The sequence below is a fragment of the Perca fluviatilis genome, chromosome 11, assembly GCF_010015445.1.
Source record: "Perca fluviatilis chromosome 11, GENO_Pfluv_1.0, whole genome shotgun sequence".
Taxonomy (NCBI): Eukaryota; Metazoa; Chordata; class Actinopteri; order Perciformes; family Percidae; genus Perca; species Perca fluviatilis.
In genome coordinates this window covers 36,359,891-36,372,360 of record NC_053122.1, presented here as the reverse complement: position 1 = coordinate 36,372,360, position 12,470 = coordinate 36,359,891, and positions in this window count along the sequence as shown.

Below are 12,470 nucleotides of genomic sequence, written 5' to 3'. Positions count from 1 at the left end.
ATAAAGGGATGGACATGGTCAGCAACAATACTCAGCTAGGCTGTTCAGTTGGTAGTAAGGGGCCCAAAGTGTGCCAGGAAAAAAATCCCCCACCACCAGGCTGAACTGTTTGATACAAGCCAGGATGGATCCATGCTTTCATGTTGTTTACGCCAAATTCTGACCCTACCAACAGCAGAAACTGAGGCTAATCAGACCATCCAACATTTTTCTAATCTTCGGTACCACTTTACTTGAGGGCATCTACATAAGAATGACATGACAAAAACCGAATGACACTTACTAAAAGAAGCGTTATGTCATGAACATTTATGACTTGTTTATAATGTTTATGACAAGTTCATGACAGTGTCATGTCACTCCAGGGACGGACTGGGGCTAAGAAACAGCCCTGGACTTTCTCCCAAAAAGGCCCATCATCTGGCCATTCGCCCGTAGCCGTGCGCGACAGACACTAGCCAGGATGTCCTGATATGCCACAATACTGTAGCCTATCAGACAAGGTATTCACAGCAAGTAACATCAAAACCAATGATGAGAATTGGGGTTGTGTTTATTAATGAAGCCTCAGCCTTCAAATAAAAACTAAAAATGTACAATGCCATTACATCTGTATTGAAAATAAAATACAAATAATGAAATGTCACTGGCTACAGAAATCCCAAATTACACAAACTTGTAATTATAAAACAGTACAGAGTATTACTGACAACACTTTCAGAGATAAAGTAGGCTACTTGCGGTACCTGAACATGGGGATTAGATATATTGTAGGCCTATACCAAAACTACACTGAGAGTGTTAGTAACTATATACTATACCTATTCAAATATATATGTATATAACATGTTTTGCTTTGTGTTAAAGAATTAGCATTGAATAACCTATTTAATAGTTTCTCAATGTCATATTACACTTTTGATTCATATTAAGGCTGTGAAATGATGAAAATGACTAGGCCCTATCAATTTTGTCTGTGAAGCTTTCATAAACAACCACCCGGGGCCTGTTTCACAAAAGCAGAATATATAAATCCAGGATAACTGATAAAGCGAGGCTTGACCTAGTCTAATCTGTGCATCCTGGCTTGGTGCGTTTCACGAAGGCCAAGCCAGGCTGAGGAGGAGAGACTAGGTCGAGGCAGGCTGAAGTCATTCAGATAGATGTGCGTCCACGGCTTTCCTCAAAAGACCGCGAGGTCGATCACAGATTTACTGATGAAAAAATGGAGAATAAGCATTAATACTTTATACAGAGTGAGCAGCAGCTTCTTGTGGAAGTATGATAATGTGAAAACACTGTATTTGTATAAAAAGAAAAGAAACACGGCCGCTGTAATGAAATAGCGAGAGAAAGCGAGGCAGACGATCACGGACCGACTGAATGCGTAATTGTAGCCTAAATATATACATTAACTGACCACGGCTCTGAATTGAAGCCGTCATAATCATTCCATTCAAGGATTAGGCTACTAATCATTTGCACACATTAATAGTTGTACTCTTTGCCTTAAAAGTGAGCAGAAGATAATGTTACTCAGGAAATTTACCATGAAAATCAATTTTCTACAAGCCTAGAATATGAAGCGTAAATATCTCTTTCACTCTGTTCCTCTCCCTCTCTCTCACGGGCTACAATATAAATTTCCTAAGTCATATTAACTTCCACTGCTCGCTTTTAATGCAAAGTGTACAACTGTTCGTTTTTGCAAATGATTGTGACTCATTGAATGCTTTCAGTTAAGAGCAGTAGTTCATAAATGTATATTTTTAGACTATCATTCAGTCTGTCCTTCTCTACATAGACTTTCCTTCTCTACATATTATATGCTTACTCCCCCATATGCATGGACATAGAAGATAAAGACACTGACGAAATTGGACTCTAAAATCTAGAAACTATAAAGATAATTAAGTGATAAATTCCATGCACACTGTAAACATGAATGGAACAGAGTGATATTCATCAGTTATTTCCCCCCAGCAATATATAAGGTCAAAAACCATTGAGGTGTCCTCTCCCTGTTGTTACATGAATGTACAGTAGCCTACATCACTAGATAGTTACTGGTGCAGTGAACTAAGACTATCATTTGGGAGGATTGTACAATTAGGATATGTTCTTAAAATTGTACAATCCTCCCAAATTATAGTCCCAGTTTACTGGACAACATAAATTGTGTGCTAAGAATGCCAAATACAATGCACATGGAAGAGGAACAAACATGATCCTTATTGTTAAAGAATTTAAAACAAAATTAATCAACTAAAATAATTCAAGGGCATTGGTCAACTATAGAAATGTAAAGCATTGTATGTATTGCCCTTAGTAACAGACTTCATTTAAAACACATTTGAAATGTTATCAGCCTTTTCTAATTATCTCAACAACTGCCATAATATATTCATCAAACTTCTAACAACAATATGAACAGCAGTCTTCATACAGCAATATAACAGTAACAATGACATGTCACATGAATAATTATAAATAAAAAAATAATGGTCATAATAACAGTACTTAAAGAAACAGCAATATGCACCTGTTGTATTTATATCCAGGCTGATAATAACAATAGGGTAAAACCACTGCTGGGTGATCAGAAAAGGCTCCAGGATTAAATAAATCCTGACTGTTAGCCTGGTCGGGAGCAGGCTAGCTGTACAGAATAAATCTCCATGGTGATTTATGTGCCTCTGCTTTCGTGAAACCGAATCAAGGCTAAATTCATCCAGGATAACTGGGAAATCCCGGCTTAATCCCTTATCTTGGTTTTGTGAAACAGGACCCGGGTCTTTGCCAGTTCCACAATAGTAAACGTAAATATGAAAGACAAGGAAAAACTGCACTCTGATGGAAGACAGACAGAAAGTGCAAGCTAGGATTTTTTGGTTAAACTTTTGGTAACATTTGATGAATTATTTAGCCCCCTTTCCTGTTTGTTAGCATGTTTAGAGTGGTATGCATACCTGATGTTTTCTGTTTAATTTAATACCATTATTAATCATTATTAATATCATTATTAAATACATTAAGTTTGACAGCACTAAATGGCACGATCATTTTCATAATCATGATGCACACTCATGTTGAGCTGACTATGCAATTCGCTAAGATAGGGATAAAGGCAGCCTAAAATGTTTCCTGCTCCTGGGATTTACCAGTATTGCTGATGTGAAATTAACTTACGTCAAAGAATTTCTAGTCAAAGAATTTCTAATATACTCACGTCTAATGATGTAGGCCGACTCTTCTTCTTCGTTTTTATTTTTACACGTAGCATATAGGCCTAAATGATTGTATTTGCGCCCCCTGCTGTTGGCTGTTAATATCGCTTTAATAGACTTTTTTGTGCCGACGGCCGTCGGTTGGACGGCCTTTCTGGACTTTCCAGAATGCACAGATTGTCAGTCCGTCCCTGTGTCACTCTTGTGTAGTCTATATCTTCAAGTAAAGTGTAACCCAATCTTCTAATGTCAGATTATGGAGAGCCAACTGTAGTTAAAGGGATACTTCACCGATTTAGCATTGGTAGAAACCCGGTAGTATTTTTGAATGACCGTGCTTCCCTCCCTCATGTCCCCTGAGACGAGAGATCTCTGTATTGTGGGTCTGGAAAGCCTCTGATGATGCAAAAATCTTCGTTTTCTGTCATTGGAGGCATTTTTGCCCAGGAGCTACTTCCGCATGTTTTCAACCCGCTCATGGGGGGTTGGACTATCGTCTTTACACACGAAAATTGCCAAAGCAAAAAGAGGGTCAGCCATCTTGAAGCTACGCTAAACTGGCTTCTCAGCTGAAAACTTTTAAAACAATGATATGCATTCAAACTACTGCACATGTGTACCACCTGGATACATTGGTACAGATCCGAGAATATGCAGGAAACTTTATTACAGACAGAATACTCGACACACTACGTGAGCTTCGCCTGCTACGGAAACAAGCACCGCAGCCTGCGGTGTCGCCTGATGAAAATAGCCGGGGAAAGGGACCTCGACAGCGTTGTGCAGGAGTTCGAGGCGAGCTAGGTGGAAAGCTAACGCTAGCCGGCCACCTGTTCCATCAATCCTGCTTGCAAGTGTCCGCTCATTAAACAACAAACTGGACTACATCCAACTTCAACGAAACTCCCAACGCGAGTTTCGAGACTGCTGTGTTTTTGTTGTTGTGGAAACATGGCTGAACAACAGTGTACCGGACTATCCAGCCACCAGGCCTGCCGGGTAAGACTAATGGAGGTGGGCTGTGATAACATGGACACGGACTTGTGCAGAAATGGGGTGCTTGTATCCAACTATCTGCTAACTGCTGGTGGAGTTTGTGACTGTTAAATGCCGACCATTACACTGTGTTTATACTCAATGTTTACAGCCCACCAAGCGCTAATGCTAGTATGCATTAGCTGAACTTTACGGAGCCTATTGTATGTGTGCACTAGCTAAATGTAGCCTGTTTCATATGTCGTTTTTATATAATGTCGTTTTTATATATTTTAAATGAGTAACCACTTGAGCCACGGTGAAACGTTGTTTCGTGTATATGGTTGAAATGACAATAAAACACGCTTGAGTTGAGTTGACTGTCTCACTGTCTGTCTGTCTGTAAACGGTAGGCGTGGCTTTGGAGTGGACTCTAAAGCAGCAAAGCAAGTGCATTCTGGATTTTGGTGTCTTTCATCCATATGAGCCAAAAACACATTTTCTGGCTTATCTCGGCCTAGAAGGCACCAATTTCTAAAATGTTTTCACATTTCTACTACATAAGTGACCCAATTTAAAGATATATTTGTCTTTCCAACGGTGAAATATCCCTTTCATTTCCTGTTCTTAGCTGGGATGAGTGGCACCCAGTGTGGCATATGTACTAAAAAGAGCTGTAGGCAGGGCAGATGATGAAAAGGTCTGATGGATTGGACTTTGCTTCAGTCAAAGTTCAATATCAGTATCTTTGTGTACATTTTGTGGATTAGTAATGTAATTACAAACAGTGCCATTGCAATACAACTCCTATATTTTTATTGTTGATATCTCACACCCCTGAACGCTTTGATTAAATCATACTTTTCTTAATTTTCCACTCGGCTTGACTTCGGAAAAACACTGATACATTTGACACGTGGCTATGTCAGATAAAAAGGGAATTTCACATAATCACAGTGAGATTTTTGTAGAAAAACGAAAAAAGTAAAGCAGTAGAAAAGTACTTTCTTCTGCTAATTATTGCATTCAGATGGGTTAGCAATAACATCCTTTGTTATATAGATGAACACTTTCCCAAATTAATCTGTTAAATGTCATGTTGATCAAAGAGAATTATCTTTATCTTTCTTGTTGTTTCTGCTTTGACATTTTGATGTTGAGGGCTACATTGTGACATGTTTCTTTTATGAGAAGTATGGTGAAAGGCGTACTCTAAGCGTGTTCATTCCTGGCAGAGACGCCCAACAACTGGACTGTGTGAAGCGTCCAGGATGCTGCTGCCAGTCTGATCAGCTTTTTGTTCCAAAACAAAAAAAAGCTGAGTTCCCCTGACAGAGAAATAAATAGGATTAGTGAAGCTGCTGCCTGTAGTTGTCTACAATCCGTGTTTCAAGGATAAAACAGAGGAAAAGTTATACTGAGCTCACTTTTAATGCCATTTGGATCTCCTTTCTTGTCTGGCCTGGTTTTCGTAAATCCAAGATTAAAAAACACCTTCAGGATGTTGTTAACCATTATTGAACCAGGTGTGTTGTGTAAAAAAATGCCATTTATCTTTATATTCAGACAGGAGCAGTTGCTGCAAAATGAGGGAAGGTAGATAGGATAACTCAGTCACACAGAACTGGGACTTATTTATGATTTTTATTTCTAGGAAGATGTTTAGCAGGTATAATGTTTACCATGTTCACCATCTTAATTTAGCATGTTAGCATGATGAATAAAACTGTTGGAAAGTTTAAGGGATCATTAAACTTAAAGGTCCAATGTGTAAGCATTTCTCCCATTTAGCGTTGAGATCATATCTCGCAATCAACTCTCTCGCACCACGCAGTTCAAAGTAGGTATTACACCTATGGTAGCCTTCACGCTTCAAAAAGGAGAAGACTCCTGTTCCTGAAATTTTGGATTTTGAATACGTGTGGTCCTCCATGTTTTCTTCTTCAAACTTGCCGGGGCCAGGAAGCTACGATACCCATTAGCAGCATCAGCAGCTCCTGTGAGTTTATCATGTGACAGCGAAAACGTGAAAGGTGGAGCAGTATGTCCTGTATGTCCCTTACCGGCTAACGTATTTCAAGATGGAGCATGAATATGGAGCGTCTACCCCAGTTCATGCAAACGCAAATGTAAAATTTCAAGCCAGTATGAATACTCGGAATTGACGGTGGTGGTAAATATTCATGAAAAAGGAAAAAGGAAGTTTGTGAACGGGCAACACAGATTTTGATAATGAATAATGAATAATCCGCCTATTTCAGACGAATTCTCCTCCTCTTCCGCTATTGTTTTCGTTTTCAAAATCCTGTGAGCTACACGCTGAAAATGGCAAGTTTTGATGAAGATTTGGATCATGCAATGAAGCGCCGGCTTGGTTCTTTTGGTGAATGGTTGTAAACATATACATACATACATACATAAGCCTGTTAATGGTTTATGTGGCATTTTCTTTTTCTTTTGCAGGGATTTAGCCATTTTAATGCCTCCCATTGTGCAAATGTTCCACCAAAACAGCTTCCATCCCTACACTACTATCCAAGGGCACCATCGCTGCATCCTGGGCTTCAAGACGATTGTGATTGGTTTAAAGAAATATATCATCCCAGATCGTTTTTTTCCCCTTTGGTGTGGAAATATGAGCCAGGCCTTTCTACAGCACTCTAGCACTAAAACAAAGTGTTGAGATAGGTGGGGCTATGCAAGACTAGGGGGATCACTATATTCAGTAGGATTCATCCTCTGGAGAATGTCTGTATAAAAATGTCATGGAAATCTGTCAAATAGTTGTTGAGATATTTCAGTCTGAGCCAAAGTGGTGGACTGACAGACCATCGCATCAACCTTGCTGTCTCTATAAAGCCGCTCCTGCATGGCTAGAAATAGTGATTACACACAATTACTTATGGGGGGCATACAGGGGATAGACTGGAACATGGGCAGCAAATCCAATAATAGACTGCACTGAATCACATAGCTTTACCGTAAATGTTGGGTGGCTCTCGGGTTTCAAAAAGTGAGATTATCCCAAATAAAATCTAAGGGAGCGACAAATAAAAAAATTTAGTAAGAATGCAGTGAACATAATCCTGTTGGTGAGTAAACATAAAGGAGTAATATGATATGTCAGCATCACTGCAGGATTGATGGCATCTTTGCTCTGCTATTTACTCTGCAAAGTAAATCTACTACATTTCAGGGCTCGGCAGTCATCTGACATTTTAAGGCAAAGTCTGGAGCAGGAAGCTTCACTCCAGGTTTTCTATCAGCACTGAGTCGGAGAGAATGGCTTTTCATCATGTTTTTATTGGAGAGCCTCTTTGTTGTTTGAAATATTGTGTACAAAACCTATAAATCCAGTAGAACCATTTGGAGAAAAATCTTGTTGGGATTGGGAAGAAATACATTTTTGGGCTGTTGTGAGGAAATGCTGTTGCTCTGGCAGAAACCTGAAAGGCAAATCAGAATATAGGATACAAGCACACCAACCAATATATTAGAAAGAAAAGCTGCAAAAGTGGAACTTCATGAATCAATATTTTCAGTTTGATAAACATATGTCTCTCATAAGATCATCAGAGTTAGACATGTTGGAAAAAAGTAGGACATAAACATTAAGGGGGTTTCTTATTTTTGTACAGAGTGTAAACCTAGAAGAAGAGCATGAAGTTTAAAGTGCCCATATTATGAAAAAAACACTTTTTCTGGTATTTGGGGTGTTATTTTGTGTCTCTGGTGCTTCCACACACATACAAACTTTGAAAAAAATCCATCCATGCTGTTTTGAGTGAGATACGGTTTCTGAATGTGTCCTGCCTTCAGTCTCCTGGTGAGCTGTTCAAAATCGGCTCGGACTGTGACGTCACAATCCGAAATGAGCTGGCTAACCGCAACCGTTAGCTCGTAGCGTTAGCATTAGCATGCTAACGCTAATGCTAACACTAGCATGGTACCTCGTTCTCAATAGCAAAGCACTGCTACAACACACACAAGTTCACCATAATCTACAAAAGAACTACTTACATGTGCACCCTCATTTAGAAGTCTCCCAGCTAATCCTGCCTTGTAACTGACTGAAGTTGGAGAAACAGCCTGTCTTTTACTTCTATGGAGCTAGCTAGCTGACATGATCTACATCTGAGCTACTGAGCATGTGCGAGTGCAATCAAAGATAGTACAGAAGAAGAAGAAGAAAAGAGGTCTCACTCTGTAGCTAAAACAGAAACCAGGTGAAAAGAGGATCTACAGCAGTGAGAGAGAGCTGTGCAGTACAACAAAAATATGGTGTTTTTTGAAAATTAAACCATGTAAACCTATTCTGGTACAACCTTAAAATACAATTATGAACCTGAAAATGAGTATAATATGGGCGCTTTAAGTGATGCACAAAATTCGGTCATTCAATATTGTTTCGTATGCATGCTTTGTAACACAACCTAAAAATAAGCCCCACTGGAGTTTATGAGAGACAGTATTTTAACTTTTTAAGTCCTAAATCAGGGAATGACATTACCAGAAAAATCATCAAGATTCTTTAACAACTATTTTAAAAGTTCACACTGCAGGCCTTGGTAGTGATCAAATCTGATATAAATAAAAAGGGTTCAAGATTAGCTGTATATGTGTTTTGAATTTGCAGCATTAACTGTAGGTATAGAAGCAAATAATGTGGGTCCCCAAAACAGCAAATTTTGCAAACACTGAAGAAATGAACAGCAATGAAACGTGATGTTATGTATTTCATCTGTAACACAAGAAAACAGTCCATGTCTTAATAATTTAGGCTTTAGTATTTCTTTTAGGAGCTTTGGACATAATCTATTTAATATAAATTCCGCCTACATTTGAAATCTTGTTGTCTGGCTGCTCTTATTGTTGTCCTTTATGTATTTCCTATTGGTTGGATGCAGTATTAAGAATCAGTGGTCTGCCCCATGGACCAGGCTATAGAAACACATGAATTTTAGGGCGTTTTCACACCTGTAGTTTGTTTGCTTTGGTCCAAATCAGTTGGTGAGGTAGTAAACTTGGAGCGATTTACCCTCGTTGGTTTGGTTTAATTTGGATACACACCTGGAAAAATCCAAGCGTACCAAATTGCGTCATTACAAATCAGGCAAGAACGTCCAGCCTGGTCGGATATGTCTGGGGGCGGGAGCAAGAAAGTAAATACAGGAAGAAGGTCCTGTGTTCTGGTCTAGTGGTCAAACCAGCTCATTTCAATAAAATTATCAGACATTGTTTCGCGAGAGACGTTATTACGTCTGCTCTGGTCACCGAGACTTCGCTTGACCGCAGTCTATTTCTGTGATAGGAACACTGCAAGTTGCTACAGTTTGCTGCTCTGCTGCATTGCAGATTGCTAAACACACCTGACTACAGGAGACATCAGCTCAGACTGGAGGGGTATGTAAAATTAGTGCGGTTCAAGTACAGATCACGTTCTCACCACAAACGAACCGCTCCAGAGTTCGATTGAAAGCGTATCAAGACCACCTCTTCAAGCAGGTCTCTGTACGCTTGTTTGGTCCACTTTTGGTGCGCACCAGAGTTCGATTGCCGCGTTCTCACCTGCCCAAACGAACCGCACCAGCGGGGCAAACAAGCTCTAATTCGATTCAACCGAACTAAAGGCTGTCGGTGTGAAAACACCCTTAAGCCCTATTCGCACGGGATAAGTATTACCTGGTGACCTCCAGTCATTTGTAATAATCGCGGAGGTTGTCTGTGATCTTAATCCCGTGCGAATCGGTCATGTCTGTAATTTGTAAAGTAATAATTCCCCCGCAAATGACCTACCATATTTCGCCGAAAACGGAGGTCCTGTGATAATATTAGTCCCGTGCGAATCGGCATCTCTGTGATTTGGGGTCTAACTGGCTGCGTTGTCAATTATAAATGAAAAGTTTTGACATCATATCCGGGGGATAATGTCTGTAAATTTGAGTAAAATACAGACTTCAGTTATCCCGTGTGAATGCGCCAGACGAAATACAGACATGTGGGGGTAATTTATAAACTACAAGAGGTCCCCAGGTAATACTTATCCCGTGCGAATAGGGCTTTTGTTGTGATTCTTTGGTATTATCAGGCTCATTTCGCACCCCAATCATGATTGCCTCTGCAAGTACCTAAAAAACTCAAGAGCTCTGAAGCTGAGCAGCGCTGCAAATCACAGATTGTCCTGAAGCAGTCATTTGAAATCTGGGTGTTAATCAGGCCGTGCTTCTGTCGCCAACCGGCTTCATTGAATCATGGTGACGTTCCTACCATATGGGAGACCCCAACTAATAAGTTCAAGCTCTGAACCTGTGAACTTGCTGAGAATTTGATCAAGTTTAGAGCCTAGCAGCAAGGTCCAATAGCTGCTTACCAGGCCCCCCAATCGGAAACCTGAACCTCCTCCTCTGTAGACACCACTGGGAGGGCTGAGGGAGACCTTGTTCTCTGAAGAAGACTATACTGACATTAGCGAGAAGATAAAGAAATGCCCTCTGGAAATACAATTCTGGAGAAAAATCAGAAATGTTTCTTTGTATTATTTAAAAGAGATTGCGATTTTATCAGTGTGTGTTTGGCAGCCAAAACCATGCCGCTGGGACACTGGAGCTCAGTGGGGAACACTCTGTGCTGCTCTGCCCAAATCAAATCCGCTACATTAATACATCAATTATCTCTGAATAAAATTGAAACAAGAGAGTTTGAAGAGTCAGAAAACACGGTTGTTCACACCAAGGGCAAAACAATGTTTAATGCATGAACGTGATAATGAAATTGTATGCAGCTGCATGTTTTTAAAAAATAGCTGAGACGATGGAAATTTTTTATGAATACTTTATCATGTGATGTTTTTCATATGGTGGCCTGGATCAACAGAAGTTCATATACAGCTTAGCACCGCCCAAGACGATTGTGATTGGTTTAAAGACATGCAAACTACCCAGAGCGTCCTAGTGTGCGAGCCTAAATGCGGTTATTGATGTTTTGCTAATTGACAGACAATAATTTAAGTGAATACATAGTTTCACTACTAATTTATATGGTTGATTGTGGTACAATGTGGTATTGATGAAGGAGAATACCTTCACCTTTACTTGCTTTACATGCAAACATTTAAGTGCAGGGGCACTTGAAATCTGTTTGTGCTTGCACATGTTTCATTTCCGAGATTGTTCAGCTGCCTCTCTCATTTCTGCGGGATGTCGGTCACCTTCCTCTTTCTTTATGTTGGCATTCTAAACTTGGGTAGATTTGTGAGGACTATGGTTAACTGCTCCTCAGATCTCTGCAGGGTAAATCCAGACAGCTAGCTAGACTATCTGTCCAATCTGAGTTTTCTGTTGCACAACTAAAACAACCTTTGAACGTACACAAGTCCCTTTCAGAGGCTATTTTGCAGAGGCACTGTGGCTCCGTCCAGCGCTTAGCCAATAAACCAGAGCACTTTTTTTTCCATCCCGGAATGTTGTGCGGACTAACCAGACATTCCTCCGCAGTGATGTGGAGGAAGGTCTGGCAATGCGTGCCTCAAATAGTGAGATATATGTCATTATCTATCCCTCTGCTGTCTGTCAGCCACTTACTGTTCATTGTCTTCCTGGGAGCTGTAACACGTAGCCGCTTGTATGTTTGGCAGCCTGGAGTTAGATTTACTTTGTACCTGCTGCATTTAAGGAGTTGTGTAATCTCTTTTGGCATGCCAATGTACGTTTAGAGGTCTTCCCTGACTGTTAAAATTTCAGCAAGAACATAAAAGTGTGTGATACAACAGATGAACATGTGTCAAGTAATCATGTTCAGAGCATTAGTTACCAGCTTACCAAGCTAACCAGCACACAAAGATTGTAAATTATACTTACAGTATATGTAGACTCTATCTATGATATTTGTTTCTTTCTGGCATGACAATTAGAGGTTTGTGAATACATTTTTGTAGCTATCCATCCATCCATCCATCCATCCATCCATCCATCCAACAGCTGTCTTTAACCTGTATCGGATTTGTGTTTAGCCTGCTGCATAGCTGTACACCTACACACATAGTGAGGGCAGAAACAGTTAGGAGGCCAGCGAAACAGAGAGTAGCGTATATTTACGACATTCCACTTCCGGGATTGTTCCGGTGCCGCCGGGAATTCCGCCGGATGCCCCTCATTTTCGGCCGGATGGCCGTCACCTTCCACTTTTGTTGTGTTGAATTTTAAACTCCGGTGGACTCATGAGGACTATGGTTAACTGTTCCTCAGATCTTTGCAGGTTAAATCCAGACAG